Below are 18,518 nucleotides of genomic sequence, written 5' to 3'. Positions count from 1 at the left end.
ACACCCTGAACATGCATGTCTAAAGATGGTGCTGCTATGAAAAGCAATATAAATATATAACTACAGAGGATAGCACACACTTGCAAAAGAAATAACCATCAAATATAACAAGGCAACTAAGACCTAATCAAAAATAAGTAAAAATGGGGGTTTTGTCCCACCATATGGACATATCGTGCTCAAGCCCACCACTACGTCAAAGTATCCCATTGTCAGTGGGTCCTACACTATCCATAAAATGAAGGATATATCCAACCTTTCTAAAACATTGGAGATACTCCTTACATGGGAGAGATGTGCTTGAATTGCACTATAAGGGACTCCTCCTATATCTGCTTATTTTTGCAAATATTTAAAATAATATTTTAAAACCTCATTGTAAAAATTCCCTTTCAATCAGTTCAAGCCATAGATATTCTTAGATCGTGGTTGACTTTGCTGGATAACCAAGAGGTCAACGCGTTTCACATCAATAGCTTCCTCAGGACTTTTAATATCTTGGCAGCAAAGAAATTTAAACAAACAAACAAACAAACAAACAAACAAACAAAAGGGTTGGGGGGGGGCACACCCTGAACATGCATGTCTAAAGACGGTGCTGCTATGAAAACCAATATAAATATATAACTATAGAGGATAGCGCACACATGCAAAAGAAATAACCATCAAATATAACAAGGCAACTAAGACCCAATCAAAAATAAGTAAAAATGGGGGTTTAGTCCCACCATATGGCCATATCGTGCTCAAGCCCACCACTACGTCAAAGTACCACATTGTCAGTGGGTCCTACACTATCCATAAAATGAAGGATGAATCCAACCTTTCTAAACCATTGGAGATACTTACTCCTTACATGGGAGAGATGTGCTTGAATTGCACCATAAGGGACTCCTCCTATATCTGCTTATTTTTGCAAATATTTAAAATAATGTTTTAAAACCTCATTGTAAAAATCCCCTTTCAATCAGTACAAGCCATAGATATTCTTAGATCATGGTTGACTTTGCTGGATAACCAAGAGGTCAACGCATTTCACAGCAATAGCTTCCTCAGGACATTTAATATCTTGGCAGCAAAGAAAGTTGGCCTAACTGGAAAAACATACACAATAAAAACATAAAACAATAGCATAGCACATTTCTCATTATTTACTATGATCTCTGCCACTTACACAATGTTTATGGAGCCTGGCAAGGAGACAGTGATCAAATGGCGGGGGTCAATATGTAGCTGGCATAGTCGCCAAAAGGGGTGAACAGCGCTGTTTGGATGTTGGTATTATCAAGATGGTGATACACAAGCTGATGGATGCAAGTGTAGCACCCTCCTAGTTAGGTGCTAGGTTCAAACCATTGTATGCTCCATCTGCCTATCAGGGAAGCCTGATCTATTAGGTTGCCTGTTGCATGTTACCAGGTGTGATTTACTGGGTCTAAGAGAGTGTCCCCACTGCATCCAATAGGGGAGCCTGTTGGACAGTGGAGGAAACCTGACCAGTGACACATTGGCTTTTGTGGGAGTCCCAGTGGGAGGGCACTTTTGCAGTGCATCCTGGGATTGCTCATAAAAGCCGGGGGGGGGGGGACATGTGACAGGGCATCTTTGGCAGAAAGCAGAGACCCAGGAGGAGGCTGATGGCTTGTCTCTCCTCTTGCTTTATGAGGAAAGTGGTCTTAGGCAGTCGGCCTAGTGAACCAGGTGTGGAGCTGAGTTGCCGAGGATCCAGTACAGCTGATAGTGGAGCTGCTGGCAGAGTCTTCCGGGAAAAACAGTGTCCGTGAGTACCGGGGGGCTTGCCAAAGGGTCTTCCCAGGAAGGGAAACCACTCTAGTGAAGTCAGAGTAAAATGGGGTGCCAGTTTCAGAACCCTGAAGAGTAGGGACAAAGGGGGTGCCAAGTAGGACCCTGAAGAGTAACTCACAGTGCAGTACAGTTCAGTATTTCTTCTTCACTAAAGTGGCAAGGTGAAGCAGCGGCCTTGTCACACTCAGCGTTATATGTCCCAGCAATTGTGCATAGCTTATACAGTTGGAGTATCCCACTCATCCCTTCTCCCATCCCAGTTCTCAAATAACACAACATAAAAAACGAAACCCCTGGACTGGACTAGTTACATAGTAGGTGAGGTTGAATAAAGACAATAGTCCATATGCTATATTGTCAAATCGTTGCTATGGGTAACCTAGGGGAATCCCTAACCAGCAGCTGCCTAGGGAGTAGTGCTACACAAGAAACCATTTATTGGAGAAATTAGCAATAATAAAATACATATAAGGAATATACTAGTGTATATGCCCCTCGCCACGTGTTTATTTATATTATAAATATGTGAATAAATAATAAATAATAAAAGATTCCTGTGTATAACAATGAAGTTTGTGCATAAAATATTTTTTAAAGTAGTGTATATTCGTAGCAGCTCTCCGAAGACGTCACCGGAAGTGACGAAACGCGTAAGATTGGAACGCACAGCATGGTGACGTGTGTCGTAGGTGGAACGCAAGCCGGAAGTCTCCCCGCTTGCTTCCACGCTATCGGCTTCGGCTTGCGCTGAACACACACAGTCACAAGCGGCCACAATCGGGAGGACTAAACCCCGATTTTATTCATTAGATTTGTTGCTGTTTTTTGTTTTTTTGCACATTGTTTGTATAATTTTTTGCCCAATTGGAATAAATATATCTGAGGATAATACACTATCTGGAGCTCCCTTTTTTTTTTCCATATTCCTTTTTTTGGCACGAGGGGAGAGGAGACAGAGGGGGATCCCACCATCTCATCCACCTGAGAAAGCCATAAAGAGAGTCCATCTTTAGCCTAGACGGCTATACAAGCTCGATTGGTCGTGGTGCTATAAGGCACACATGATCCCCAACATCTGGTAAGTGATTGAATCTTACCTCTGTCATGATGATATTTTAAACGTAAGGATCATTACTGAGTGGATTGAGTAATCATCGCGCTGAGCACTTGCACCTTTTCGCTTGGAAGTTTTGCACAAAGGATTCAATTTATTTTGCACAATAATTGCACTTTTTTGCTTGGAAGTTTGCACAAACGACTTATTTTATATTGCATATTTATTGGACTTTTTACCTTGGACATTTTATATGAAATAAGATTTGATTATTATCACATTTATTGATCCCTATTAATTTTATGAAATTTACCATATTCCCTTTAAAGCGGAGTCCCACCCTGGGAATAGTTTTTTTAATAAAAATACCCCTGGGACAGTCATGGCTAGTGCATTCCACAATGGATAGCCTCTGATCTGTCCCGGGTTACACTTACCTTTTAGAAGAAATACTTACCTTGAAAAAGTATTGTCCAGCGCTGCCATCTCAGGTGTGGGCAGCTTGAAGCCAGCGCGATCCTCTTCTGTGTCCTCTTCCGTCTTCTTCGGTCCCACGATGCACTGCACCGGCCCCGCCGTCACTTCCGGTGCGCGCGCGTCATCCCTTCACAGCTTCTGGGCATGCCCAGAAGCTGTTTAGAAGGGAATGACGTGCGCCCCGGAACTGACATCGGGGCCGGTGCAGGCGCAATGATTCCTGGGAGCGATGACGTTCAGCTCCCAGGAATCATTGCAAAGCCAGGAAGTGACGACGGGCCGTGGCCGCCGAGGGGAGGAAGAAGGAAGTCAGGTAAGTATATTTTCTTCTCTACGAGGTAAGTAAAAAAAAAAAAAAATGCGATTATCCATTTGTTTTTCAGGTGACCCGGAGCGAGAAGATGGAGGTAAGTTTAAATTTAGGGTGGAACTCCACTTTAATATAAATTTTAAAGCAAGCGCTATAGGTAGTCATCCAGACTACTTACCTGTAAATAATAAAATACAACTGAAGTCAATAAAAGCCAATGGATGCTGTCTCTGTACCAGACTGGTCTGTTCCGATGATGATCGGTAAATGACTGCTGGGTCCACTGGGTAAAACATTGCCGAACTGGTGTGGGTGGAGATGCTGGTCAAAAGAGCCGTGAATAAGCAGGAGCTGAGCCAGGCCCGGTGCGTGTCGTCCCTGCAGCTCAGAAGCACAGGGTGGAAGTCTCATACCCAGAAACATAAACCAGCCTGGAACGCATGAAGGAGACGTTGCCGTGATGACGCATTTCACGCACATGCGCTTTGTCAAGTAATTTGGATGGTAATTTGCACTAACCCTGACAGCTGCACCGATTTGGTTTGGAACCATTTACAGTACAGGTGCCGCAAGGTCAGCGCTGGAACTCTTGCTGCAGCTGGCATAGTCAGTTGACCATGTTGTGGTGATACATGTTAAATAGAGGTATACCAGAACCTATATGTAAAAAAAACAATGATAACTAAACATAATAGCAGCCAGATCACAGCAGAAATAAACAAGAGACCATATCCTGTCTGAAATGAGTCCCACTGGTATGAATGCATTCAGTCTTATGCCATACAGCAGTGGTCCTCAACCCTGGCCTACAGGGCCCACTAACAGGCCAGGTTTGCAAGATAACTGAAATACATCCCAGGTGATATCATTTGCTGCTCAGTGATTGCAGTACTCTAGTCTGCATCTCCCCAAGGTAATACTTAAAATCTGGCCTGTTAGTGGACCCTGAGGACCGTAGTTGAGGAACACTGCCATACAGGATAGCAAATATCCTTACATCAAATTATATTGATCCCCATCTAAAAAGAAGAGGGGGGGGGGGCAAAAATGAGGAGGCTTATTATATCATTAATAGGGTACATAGTTAGACTCTCTGAAATTATCTGCCAAATTAGCATTCCCATCACCAGTTCCAGTCATCGCAATTCATCGCTCCTCCACATCACCACCATAACCAATCAAAATCTCCAAAGTAATGGCATATGTTACAAATCCCCAAGGTTGGCACATAAGAACTCCTAAGGGGGAGTAAGAGCTTTGTCAATAAAAAGCCTTGCATAGAAGGGGATCCTTCCTATTATATCCTTTCAGCTGAAACCTACCTGGAAGACAACGCCATGTCAGCCTGTCACCGCCTAAGGAGCTGGGCGGCCAATACCTGTTAATATAGCGGTAATTGGCGCCAAAATTCGCAGATTGCTGGAGGGATGGATGATGATGTCATACCATTGCTTCATGTATACTTGACGCTCCTACTTGAATTCTAGCTGCTGGGGAATCTATTGTTACTACTGTAGAATTGTTGCAGGGAGTATCTTTTTGCTGCTGGGGGCATCTATTGTTGTTTGGGGGGGGGGGTATTGTTGTTAGTTGCATCTATCAGCTTGTGTATCACCATCTTGATAATACCAACATCCGGACAGCACTGTTCACCCCTTTTGGTGACTATGCCAGCTACATATCGACACCCGCAATTTGATCACTGTCTCTTTGCCAGACTCCATAACCATTGTGTAAGTGGCACAGATTATAGTAAATAATGAGAATTATGCTAGGCTATTGTTATATGTTCTTATTGTGTATGTTTTTCCAGTTAGGCCAACTTTCTTTGCTGCCAAGATATGGATAAGGTCCTGAGGATGCTATTGATGTGAAATGCGTCGACCTCTTGGTTATCCAGCAAAGTAAACCATGAATTAAGTATATATATGGCCTGTAATGCTTTAAATGGAATTTTTCTCATGAGGGTTTAATGTAATATTTTAAATATTTGCAATAAAATTCATATTTTTTTTATAGAACTAGATTTGCTTGTCCCTTCTACTACCAGTAAAGTCTGAGATCTATCTATCTATCTATCTATCTATCTATCTATCTATCTATCTATCTATCTATCTATCTATCTATCTATCTATCTATCTATCTATCTATCTATCTATCTATCTATCTATCTATCTATCTATCTATCTATCTATCTATCTATCTATCTATCTATCTATCTATCTATCTATCTATCTAGTGCCTTGCGAAAGTATTCGGCCCCCTTGAACTTTTGCGACCTTTTGCCACATTTCAGGCTTCAAACATAAAGATATAAAACTGTAATTTTTTGTGAAGAATCAACAACAAGTGGGACACAATCATGAAGTGGAACGAAATTTATTGGATATTTCAAACTTTTTTAACAAATAAAAAACTGAAAAATTGGGCGCGCAAAATTATTCAGCCCCTTTACTTTCAGTGCAGCAAACTCTCTCCAGAAGTTCAGTAAGGATCTCTGAATGATCCAATGTTGACCTAAATGACTAATGATGATAAATAGAATCCACCTGTGTGTAATCAAGTCTCCGTATAAATGCACCTGCACTGTGATAGTCTCAGAGGTCCGTTTAAAGCGCAGAGAGCATCATGAAGAACAAGGAACACACCAGGCAGGTCCGAGATACTGTTGTGGAGAAGTTTAAAGCCGAATTTGGATACAAAAAGATTTCCCAAGCTTTAAACATCCCAAGGAGCACTGTGCAAGCGATAATATTGAAATGGAAGGAGTATCAGACCACTGCAAATCTACGAAGACCTGGCCGTCCCTCTAAACTTTCAGCTCATACAAGGAGAAGACTGATCAGAGATGCAGCCAAGAGGCCCATGATCACTCTGGATGAACTGCAGAGATCTACAGCTGAGGTGGGAGACTCTGTCCATAGGACAACAATCAGTCGTATACTGCACAAATCTGGCCTTTATGGAAGAGTGGCAAGAAGAAAGCCATTTCTTAAAGATATCCATAAAAAGTGTCATTTAAAGTTTGCCACAAGCCACCTGGGAGACACCAAACATGTGGAAGAAGGTGCTCTGGTCAGATGAAACCAAAATCGAACTTTTTGGCAACAATGCAAAACGTTATGTTTGGCGTAAAAGCAACACAGCTCATCACCCTGAACACACCATCCCCACTGTCACACATGGTGGTGGCAGCATCATGGTTTGGGCCTGCTTTTCTTCAGCAGGGACAGGGAAGATGGTTAAAATTGATGGGAAGATGGATGGAGCCAAATACAGGACCATTCTGGAAGAAAACCTTATGGAGTCTGCAAAAGACCTGAGACTGGGACGGAGATTTGTCTTCCAACAAGACAATGATCCAAAACATAAAGCAAAATCTACAATGGAATGGTTCACAAATAAACATATCTAGGTGTTAGAATGGCCAAGTCAAAGTCCAGACCTGAATCCAATTGAGAATCTGTGGAAAGAACTGAAAACTGCTGTTCACAAACGCTCTCCATCCAACCTCACTGAGCTCAAGCTGTTTTGCAAGGAGGAATGGGCAAAAATTTCAGTCTCTCGATGTGCAAAACTGATAGAGACATACCCCAAGCGACTTACAGCTGTAATAGCAGCAAAAGGTGGCGCTACAAAGTATTAACTTGAGGGGGCTGAATAATTTTGCACGCCCAATTTTTCAGTTTTTTATTTCCTAAAAAAGTTTGAAATATCCAATAAATTTCGTTCCGCTTCATGATTATGTCCCACTTGTTGTTGATTCTTCACAAAAAATTACAGTTTTATATCTTTATGTTTGAAGCCTGAAATGTGGCAAAAGGTTGCAAAGTTCAAGGGGGCCGAATACTTTCGCAAGGCACTGTATATATATATATATATATATATATATATATATATATATATATATATAGTTCTTTGAAATGCTGATTACAATTGATGTGGTACATTTACAATAGCCAATCATTTTTTCTAATTATGATTGACAAGAAGTCAGACGTAAAAGCCAACACATTTCCAGGAAGTAAACCTCCCCCTTCATCAGGGCTTAGATGCTGCCAGCAAACAGAGAGAATAGGGAACAACTAAATGTAAAAATAAAGGATAACAAGTGTACTGATTTGTGTCACCAGTCGTTCTTTTTCATATATCACTTTATCTATATGGCATATATCTGTGAAGACAGTATGGTCACCAGCTGACTTGACACCATCTGCAGACAGCCTTACTCTTCTAAAACATAGAAGTTGAATCCATCATAAATGTCCAGATATGTGTATTACATGAGATGTTTTTCAAGTATTTTGAAGTGTAAGAAGTATGACAGTGCGACTCTGCCACTCTGAAAACGTAGGGAAAAATGAACCTGGATTCGCATTAAGGGTTAATGGTAAGTTCCAGACTATTGTTTCTGAGTGGAGAAAGCTATGTCTTTCGTTTTTCCCAGATTCTGTAGTCCCGGATTGGGGCCTGGAGCTTGAAGGTTCCAAAGTGTATGTTGTTATGTTGTTCATCCCTTGTGATAGCAATAAAGTTAATCCAAAAAATGTGTGAAAACAAATTGTATAAAATAAATAATAATAATAATAATAAAAAATGAAAGCGCCCCCCTCCCACCCTGCTTACACGCAAATGCAAATGCATACTTTACCCCCGCTTGCATGTGTATATGGTAATCACACCACACATGTGCGGTATTGTTGCGAACGTCAGAACAAGAGCAATAATTCTAGCACCAGACCTCTTGTGTAACCTCTAAAGGCATTTAAAGCGCTGCCGAGAATTTTAAGCACCGTAATTTGCTCCATTCCATGGGTAGACGCAATTTTAAAGTTTGACATGTTAGGTATCTATTTACTCAGCGTAACACATCATCTTTCACTTTATACAAAAAAATTGGGCTAACCTTACTGTTTTTTTTTCTTTTCATTCATAAAAGTGTTGCACAATAAAAATTGCAACACCCACCATTTTATACTATAGGGCCTCTGCTAGAAATATATATATATATATATATATATATATATATATATATATATATAATGTTTGGGTTCTAAGTAATTTTCTAGCAAAAAAAAAAGTTTTTTTTTTACATGTAGGCCAAAGTGTCAGAATTGGCCCAGAAGGTAATTAGTTAACTGCTTCCCGTCCGCCCGCCGCAGATGCACTGTGGCAGGCAGCCGTTCCCAGGCAAATCGCTGTACATGTATGGCGCTCGCTCTGGGAAGTCTAAGGGGCGAGCGCGGGGAAGCTGATGCCTGTGTCAGGCGGCTCCAATTGCCGCCTGACACCCGCGATCGTTCCCCGCTGAGAGAGAAGGACGGTCGGCTGTTGTAAACACAGCTGACTGTTCTTCTCTCTGGGATGATCATAGAGATCATGTGATCCTGCTATATAGGATCACAGGTCTCTATGGTCAACTCAGAAGGAAGCCACGCCCCCCCACAGTTAGAATCACTCCCCTAGGCTCACATTTAATCCCTTGATCACCCACAGGGTTAACCTCTTCCCTGCCAGTATCATTCTTACAGTAACAGTGCATATTTTAGCACTGATTACTGTAGTAATGTCCCTGGTACCCCCAAAAGTGTCAAAAATGTAAATTAGGGGTCCGATCTGTCCGCCGGAATGTCGCAGTCTCGCAAAAAATCACAGATCGCCGTCAATACTAGTAAAAATAAAACAATAAAAATTACTACTTTCCCGTAGTTAGTAGACGCGATAACGGTTGCGTAAACCAATCAAAATACGCTTATTGCAATTTTTTTTACCAAAAATATGTATCAGAAAACAAATTGGCCTAAGATGTTAAAAAAAAAAAATTGATTTTTAAATTTTATTTTTGAGAATGTCATATAGCAGAATGTGAAAAATATATATATTTTTTTTTCAAAATTGTGGCTATTTTTTTGTTTATAGCGCAAAAAATAAAAATCGCACAGGTGATCAAATACCACCAAAAGAAAGCTCTATTTGTGGGGAAAAAAAGAATGTACATTTCATTTGGGTGCAGCGTCGCACGACAGCGCAATTGTCCGTTAAAATAAAGCAGTGCCAAATCGCAAAATAGGGCCTGGTCATTAAGCAGCAAAATCTTCCGGTCTTAAAGTGGTAAAGCTCTGCCGAGAATTTTAAGCACTATAATTTGCTGCCATTCCACGGTTAGACGCAATTTTAAAGCATGACATGTTAGGTATCTATTTACTTGGCGTAACATCATTTTTCACTTCATACAAAAAAAAAATTGGGCTAAATTTACAGTTTTTTTTTCCTTTTCTTTTTATTCATAAAAGTGTTTTTTTTTTTTTTCCAAAAAATTGTGTTTAAAAAACTGCTGCACATTAAGAATTGCAACACCCGCCATTTTGTTCTATAGGGCGTCTGCTAAAAAAAAAAAAAAATTATATATATATATATATATATATATATATATATATATATATATACAGTGGGTACGGAAAGTATTCAGACCCCCTTAAATTTTTCACTCTTTGTTATATTGCAGCCATTTGCTAAAATCATTTAAGTTCATTCTTCTTCCTCATGAATGTACATATAGCACCCCATACTGACAGAAAAACACAGAATTGTTGACATTGTTGCAGATTTATTAAAAAAGAAAAACTGAAATATCACATGGTCCTAAGTATTCAGACCCTTTGCTGTGACACTCATATATTTAACTCAGGTGCTTTCCATTTCTTCTGATCATCCTTGAGATGGTTCTACACCTTCATTTGAGTCCAGCTGTGTTTGATTATACTGATTGGACTTGATTAGGAAAGCCACACACCTGTCTATATAAGACCTTCCAGATCACAATGCATGTCAGAGCAAATGAGAATCATGAGGTCAAAGGAACTGCCTGAAGAGCTCAGAGACAGAATTGTGGCAAGGCACAGATCTGGCCAAGGTTACAAAAAGATTTCTGCTGCACTTAAGGTTCCTAAGAGCACAGTGGCCTCCATAATCCTCAAATGGAAGACGTTTGGGACGACCAGAACCCTTCCTAGAGCTGGCCGTCCGGCCAAACTGAGCTATCGGGGGAGAAGAGCCTTGGTGAGAGAGGTAAAGAAGAAAGATCACTGTGGCTGAGCTCCAGAGATGCAGTCAGGAGATGGGAGAAAGTTGTAGAAAGTCAACCATCACTGCAGCCCTCCACCAGTTGGGGCTTTATGGCAGAGTGGCCCGACGGAAGCCTCTCCTCAGTGTAAGACACATGAAAGCCCGCATGGAGTTTGCTAAAAAAACACCTGAAGGACTCCAAGATGGTGAGAAATAAGATTCTCTGGTCTGATGAGACCAAAATAGAACTTTTTGGCCTTAATTCTAAGCGGTATGTGTGGAGAAAACCAGGCACTGCTCATCACCTGTCCAATACAGTCCCAACAGTGAAGCATGGTGGTGGCAGCATCATGCTGTGGGGGTGTTTTTCAGCTGCAGGGACAGGACGACTGGTTGCAATCGAGGAAAAGATGAATGCGGCCAAGTACAGGGATATCCTGGACAAAAATCTTCTCCAGAGTGCTCTGGACCTCAGACTGGGCCGAAGGTTTACCTTCCAACAAGACAATGACCCTAAGCACACAGCTAAAATAACGAAGGAGTGGCTTCACAACAACTCCGTGACTGTTCTTGAATGGCCCAGCCAGAGCCCTGACTTAAACCCAATTGAGCATCTCTGGAGAGACCTAAAAATGGCTGTCCACCAACGTTTACAATCCAACCTGACAGAACTGGAGAGGATCTGCAAGGAGGAATGGCAGAGGATCCCCAAATCCAGGTGTGAAAGACTTGTTGCATCTTTCCCAAAAAGACTCCTGGCTGTATTAGATCAAAAGGGGGCTTCTACTAAATACTGAGCAAAGGGTCTGAATACTTAGGACCATGTGATATTTCAGTTTTTCTTTTTTAATAAATCTGCAACAATGTAAACAATTCTGTGTTTTTCTGTCAGTATGGGGTGCTATGTGTACATTCATGAGGAAGAAGAATGAACCTAAATGATTTTAGCAAATGGCTGCAATATAACAAAGAGTGAAAAATTTAAGGGGGTCTGAATACTTTCCGTACCCACTGTATATATATATATATATATAATATTTGGGTTCCAAGTAATTTTCTAGCAAAAAAAAAAAAATAGTTGATTTTTTACATGTAAAAAGTGTCAGAATTTGCCCAGATGGCAAGCTTAAACATGGCTATAGATCCGATTTATATAACTCCTCACGGTTGTACAGAAATGAAAATCCCAGATACTGAATTCTTGGCAAGGTGTGTCCGGTATATATCATCAGAAATAGAATAAAACAAACTCCAAGAGTGAAAAAAAAAATGTCAACATATTTTAAAATGTCTGAAAGGTTACTTTAAAATCAGATGAAACTTGTACCTTCATACAGGACTATTATGAACAGGTTAAATTTTGAAATAATAAATTTATGAAAAAGGGTTATTCAAAATTAGAATTAGATAAAGCAGCAGAACATATTGCTGATATGGAGATGATAGAACTAATTAAATATAAAGATCAGGATAAGTTGGAATGTATTAAAATGGAATGGGCTCTTATTACCAATTAAAATTGCCATTTTCCAAAGTTGGAGAGCAGAAAGTTTCATCCTGAAGAGAGATAAGATACTGGAACCCCCATCTACCTGACAATTCATTGATGGTATATTAGGAAAGCCCCATCATTATGTAACAGAGTGGTCCCCAATATTGTGAATCTTTCTTCTCATCATGGTTTTTCTTTTTTTTTCTGTACATTTATATATTGTATAATAGCGCTTCCTTTTGATCCTTTGTTAACCACTTCTGGACCGGAAGGTTTTTCCCCCTTAATGACCAGGCCATTTTTTGCAATTCGGCACTGCAATACTTTAACTGACATTAGCGCGGTTGTGCAAAGCTGTACCCAAATAAAATTGATGTCCTTTTTTTGCCACAAATAGAACTTTCTTTTGGTGGTATTTGATCACCTGTGCGATTTTTATTTTTTGCGCTATAAACAAAAGAGAGCGACAATTCTGAAAAAAAAAAAAAAAAAAACAATATATTTCACTTTCTGCTATATAACATTCCCCCCCAAAAAATCTAAAAATGTAGTTTTTTCATCCCTTTAGGCCAATTTGCATTCTGCTACATATTTTTGGTAAAAAAAAAAAAAAAAAATCCCAATAAGCGTATTTTGATTGTTTTTTTGCAAAAGTTGTCGCGTCTACAAACTAGGGGAAAGATTTATGTCATTTTTATTTAATTATTTGTTTATTTTTTACTAGTAATGGCAGTGATCTGCAATTTTTAGCAGGACTGTGACATTGCGGCGGACAGATCGGACCCCTAACTGACATTTTTGACACTTTTGTGGGGGACCAGTGACATTACTACAGTAATCAGTGCTAAAAATATGCACTGTCACTGTAATGATGACACTGGCAGGGAAGGGGTTAACCTAGGGGTGATCAAAGTGTTAAATGTGAGCCTAGGGGAGTGATTCTAACTGTATGGGGGCGGGGCTTGTGAAATGATCACACAGGAGCTAATAGGATATTCTGTATAGTACTGTAATTTTGTAGAGGGGCTTAATGCCAACAATATAGGACTAACGAGGAAGGTGACATGAACATATGCAGGAGCGGCGCAAGTAAGCAAAAATGTAAAACTTTATCCTTGTAGAAAAATGCATTTTAGGTTGATTAAATGCATATCAGAGCCATCCGGCCAACATAGGATGGAATGCAAGAGAAAGGATAACATACAGCGTATGTATCTGTATTGTTAACCGCTTGCCGACTGCTCACAGTATATTTACTGCGGCAGTCAGCCCCTCACAGGCAGAGTGACGTAGGTCTACGTCGCTCGCCTGTGAGGCTCTGGGGAGCGAGCGCGCGCCCGCGGAGGAGCGCTCCCGCTCCCGCGCGGTCACGGACCCCCCCGCGCGTGTGACCAGCGGACCCGATGTCCGCCGGTCACTCGGCGATCGGCAGGGGAGAGGGAGAATGTCAGGCAGCTTGTGTAAACAAGCCACCTGTCATTCTCCTCGCTGTAAAAACACTGATCACCTGGATCTACTATGTAGATCCGTTGATCAGTGTCCTTACAGCTCAAGCCACAGCCAATCACAGTAGAAAGCACGCCCCTAGGGACACACACAGCCCCTCCCTCCCAAATAAAGTTAACCCCTTCACTACCAGTGTATTTTTACAATAACAGTGCATATATATAGCACTGATAACTGTAGAAATGTCACTGGTAACCCCAAAAGTGTCAAAAATGTCAGTCAAGGGTCCCATCTGTCCGCCCCAATGTCGCAGTACCGCAAAAAAAATCGCAGATCGCCGCCATTACATGTTAAAAAAAAAAACACCAAAAATGACAGAAATCTTTCCCTTAGTTAGTAAACGCGATAACTTTTGCGCAAACCAATCAAAATACGCTTTTTGCGTTTTTTTTTTTACCAAACATAGGTAGCATAAAACAAATTGGCCGAAAATTTTAAAAAATTTTGATTTTTACATTTTTTTTGGGGGAATTTCATATAAAAAAATGTTAAAAATATTGTTATTTTTGCAAAATGTACGCTCTTTTTTTGTTTATAGCGCAGAAAGTAAAAATCGCACCGGTGATCAAATACCACCAAAAGAAAGCTCTGTTTGTGGGAAAAAAAGGACGCCAAATTCGTTTAGATACAGCATCGCACGACCGCGCAATTGTCTGTTAAAGTCACGCAGTGCCGAATCGCAAAATACCCCCTGGTCGTTTAGCAGGAAAATCCTCCGGGGCTTAAGTGGTTAAGAGGAATTGTTCAATGAAGGACATTTACGCCAATTAGTTTGCATCTGTTCAGGTAAACTTTACTGAGAATACTTGCGCAAGGACCACATCTCATACAGAGAGAGAGAGCATGTGATGCCTTATACATTTTTGATACATCCTTTTATAGCCAATTATTACATTATAGCCTATGGCGGGCATAGGTATAAAAACATGGTCATACAAGATTACACAATATTTCATAATACATCCTTTGTTGATTATTTAGCAAAGTTCTTGGTCATCTTGACCGAAAAGCAGGATGGGTGACTATAGATCAACATGACAATTAAAAATGATGGATTATATGCAATTAATGGCCGGTTACTGGAACTATAATTATCTAAGCCAATATATATTTATATATAGCAAGGGCGCTACATCAGCTCCTGCAACAGTCAAACACCTTCACCGGATGGGGAACTGCCTGCCGCAGTATAACTGTGGCGGGCGGTCCTTAAGTGGTTCAGGGGGTAAAACCTTCCGGGGCTGAAGTGGTTACATTTATTACTATTGTAATTAGGAAACTCGGATGCATTCGAATTTCCGAATAATGATAAATGAGTCCAAATTTCAATTTGGAACTAAAGGAACCGCACATGTTTAGGTAAGAGATTCAAGATTCTCATTGATGGTCCTCCTTGATAAAAGGTTGACCAGCATGCTCCTACTTTTTACTAAGAAGAAGAGCTCATCTGATCTGGACTGGCTGGAAATGCGTGGCAAGAACCAGATGGCTTTCACCAGCATTAGCATGGTTGGGCCCTAAAATTGAGCTTACAAGATACACAATATTTCATAATACATCCTTTGTTGATTATTTAGCAAAGTTCTTGGTCATCTTGACCGAAAAGCAGGATGGGTGACTATAGATCAACATGACAATTAAAAATGATGGATTATATACAATTAATGGCCGGTTACTGGAACTATAATTATCTAAGCCAATATATATTTATATATAGCAAGGGCGCTACATCAGCTCCTGCAACAGTCAAACACCTTTACCGGATGGGGAACTGCCTGCCGCAGTATAACTGTGGCGGGCGGTCCTTAAGTGGTTAAGGGGGTAAAATCTTCCGGGGCTGAAGTGGTTACATTTATTACTATTGTAATTCGGAAACTCTGATACATTCGAATTTCCGAATAATGATAAATAAGTCCAAATTTTAATTTGGAACTAAAGGAACCGCCCATGTTTAGGTAAGAGATTCAAGATTCTCATCGATGGTCCTCCTTGATAAAAGGTTGACCAGCATGCTCCTACTTTTTACTAAGAAGAAAAGCTCATCTGATATGGACTGGCTGGAAATGCGTGGCAAGAACCACATGGCTTTCACCAGCATTAGCATGGTTGGGCCCTAAAATTGAGCTTTAGAGCCCTCAAACTGAGCAAGTTGTCCTTGCCTGTCCCGCTACAAAACGCACCGCAACTGCCAACAAACATCTCTAAATAAAGGAATACAAAAGCCTTCCTCTCATCCAACGCTTCTGTAATGTGTGAAATGTATCTGAACCAATTTCATTGTATTCTAAACAATGCCGCTCAATGGAAAACAAGAGCCGCATTAAAATGACTTATAAACATGTTTAGACCATTTTCAAGTAAATGAGGTGTAAACAAATCGATAAAAAGCGCTACGCAAGCACAGGACGCCAGCCGTATATAATCATCTCCCTATTATGCCATGGAGAGGCCCGGGGAGGGTGGGCCCTTGGGTGCCGTAGATGTGTTTTGTTTGCCGCAGTTATGGGGGGGAACCGGCGTCGGCGTTCTGTACGCCGGGGACGATGGGTATTACTTCACCATTTTAAATACTTCTGCAAGCTGAAAAATCAGCACATCGAGCACTAAAGAAGATGGGAAAAAAATTTCAATGAGCTCCATATCTCTGCAGCACTCGATATTATTGGGTGTATGAGCGGAGCGGAGGAGCTTTTTCAAAATGTAAAAAGTGGATTCACGGTACAGCTAAACCCAGGGGTGAGATATCAATGATGGAGGGCGATGAGCGCAGAAAACATTCCGTCCTGGATCCTCTCCCATAGATCGGCTAGAAAATCAAAGGGCAAGCGTGTAATTCTGTGTCTTTGTGTAGAAGAAATACATTAATATCTCAGGTATAGATTTCTGTTTCCTAGGAGGCCACAAATCAATTAGGCGACATTTAGTTATAGGTGGCCTCTGGCTTCTTATATGTCTTGGAAACTCAACCAATGAGATCTCACTGCCGTAAATCCTGACTCTGTTCCTGCACACCTGGGAGTTTTGTGTGTTCCTGGCCCCCATGAAGAGTTACCAACTACCTTTGTGAGTTCCAGCTTCTTTTACTACATTCTCCATATTAAAAAATAACTTACGTAAATAACTAAAAAAGCCCAGCAAGGATGGTGGGGACCCCTCATAATGGACACAGTAGGTGTACAGACCTGGGAACTCAGCACAGGAATGGTTGGGAACCACTCGTAATGGAAACAGCAGGTGTCGAAACCTGGAAACTCAGCACAGGCATAGTGAGAACCCCTCATAATGGACACAGCAAAAGGAAAAACCCAGGAACTCAGCACAGGGATGGTGAGAACCCCTCATAGTGGGTGCAGCAGGTGTACCAGTCCTGGGAACTCAGCACAGGGATGATAGGAACCACTCGTAATGGATACAGCAGGTGTGGAAACCTGGAAACTCAGCACAGTGATGATGGAACCCCTCATAATGGGCACAGCAGATATAGACACCTGGGAAATCAGCATAGGGATGGTGGGAACCCCTCATAATGGGCACAACAGATGTACAGACCCAAGAACTCAGCATGGGGATGGTGGGAACCCCTCACAATAGGCAAAGCAGGTGTACAGAACCAGGAACTCAGCACGGGGACTGTGGGGGCCCCTCATATTGCGCACTGCTCTATATTCATTCTTCTCTCATTGATCATTTGGTAAAGACGGCAGTTGTATCAGATCCACAAACCAATCATTTAATCCCAGTATCAGGCACGAGCAGGGGGGGGGGGCACCTGCCCCTTACCCCTTGATGCCAAAAGTGCCCCTTTGGCAAGGCAGAAATCCCAAGTCTCCTGCGAGATGCAGGAGTCTCCCGCATTTGGGCTTCGGCACCTTGACACCCGCAAGTGCCGCGCGATGTCCTGACTGTTAGCTGTCAGTATATCCCCGAGTCAGAACGGAGCCGACGCTTCCTGTATAGTTCCGGCTCCATCCTGTCACAGGCAGAGTGATATCAAATGTACTCCGCTTGTGAGAGGAGAGATACAGAAAGCATCTGCTCTGGTCTCTACTGCAGCCGCTGCTTCCTCTAGCGCCGCTCCTCATACTCCGGCATTGATGTGTCTCAGAGGAGCCAGCATTTCCCACCAGCAGTAGCAGCCAGCAGTGCTCACCAGCAGTACCAGCCAGCATTACCCACCAGCATTACCCACTAGCAGTACCCAGTAGCAGTACCAGCCAGCAGTACCTACTAGCAGTACCTGCCGGCAGTACCAGCCAGCAATACACGTCAGCAGTACCAGCTATCAGTACTAGCCAGCAGTACCCACTAGGAGTTCCCGCCAGCAGTACCAGACAGCAGTACCAGCCAGCAGTAACCACCAACAGTACCAGCCAACAGTAACCACCAGCAGTACCAGCCAGCAGTACCCATCAACAGTAGCAGCCAGCAGTAAAGAAAAAGGAATGGCTGCACTCCAGATGAAGTCAAATTCCAGATTTATTGACTGGACATCCCAACGTGACAATAGTGACAAGGTAGACGCGTCTACCTTGTCACTATTGTCACGTTGGGATGTCCAGTCAATAAATCTGGAATTTGACTTCATCTGGAGTGCAGCCGTTTCTTTTTCTTCATTGATTATCCACGGAGGCGAGCCGGGACGTGCACTGTTGTATGTCATCTGGCTTATAGTCCACCTTGAGCAGTGAGTTCTTTTTCTTGGATAGCAGCCAGCAGTAACCACCAGCAGTACCCATCAGCAGTACCAGCCAGGAGTAACCACCAGCAGTACCAGCCAGCAGTACCAGCCAGCAGTAACCACCAGCAGT

Source organism: Pelophylax lessonae (genome assembly GCF_965119305.1).
Source record: "Pelophylax lessonae genome assembly, chromosome: 13".
NCBI classification, from domain to species: Eukaryota; Metazoa; Chordata; class Amphibia; order Anura; family Ranidae; genus Pelophylax; species Pelophylax lessonae.
The sequence above is the reverse complement of the archived record's forward strand: the minus strand, read 5'-3'. Positions refer to the sequence as shown.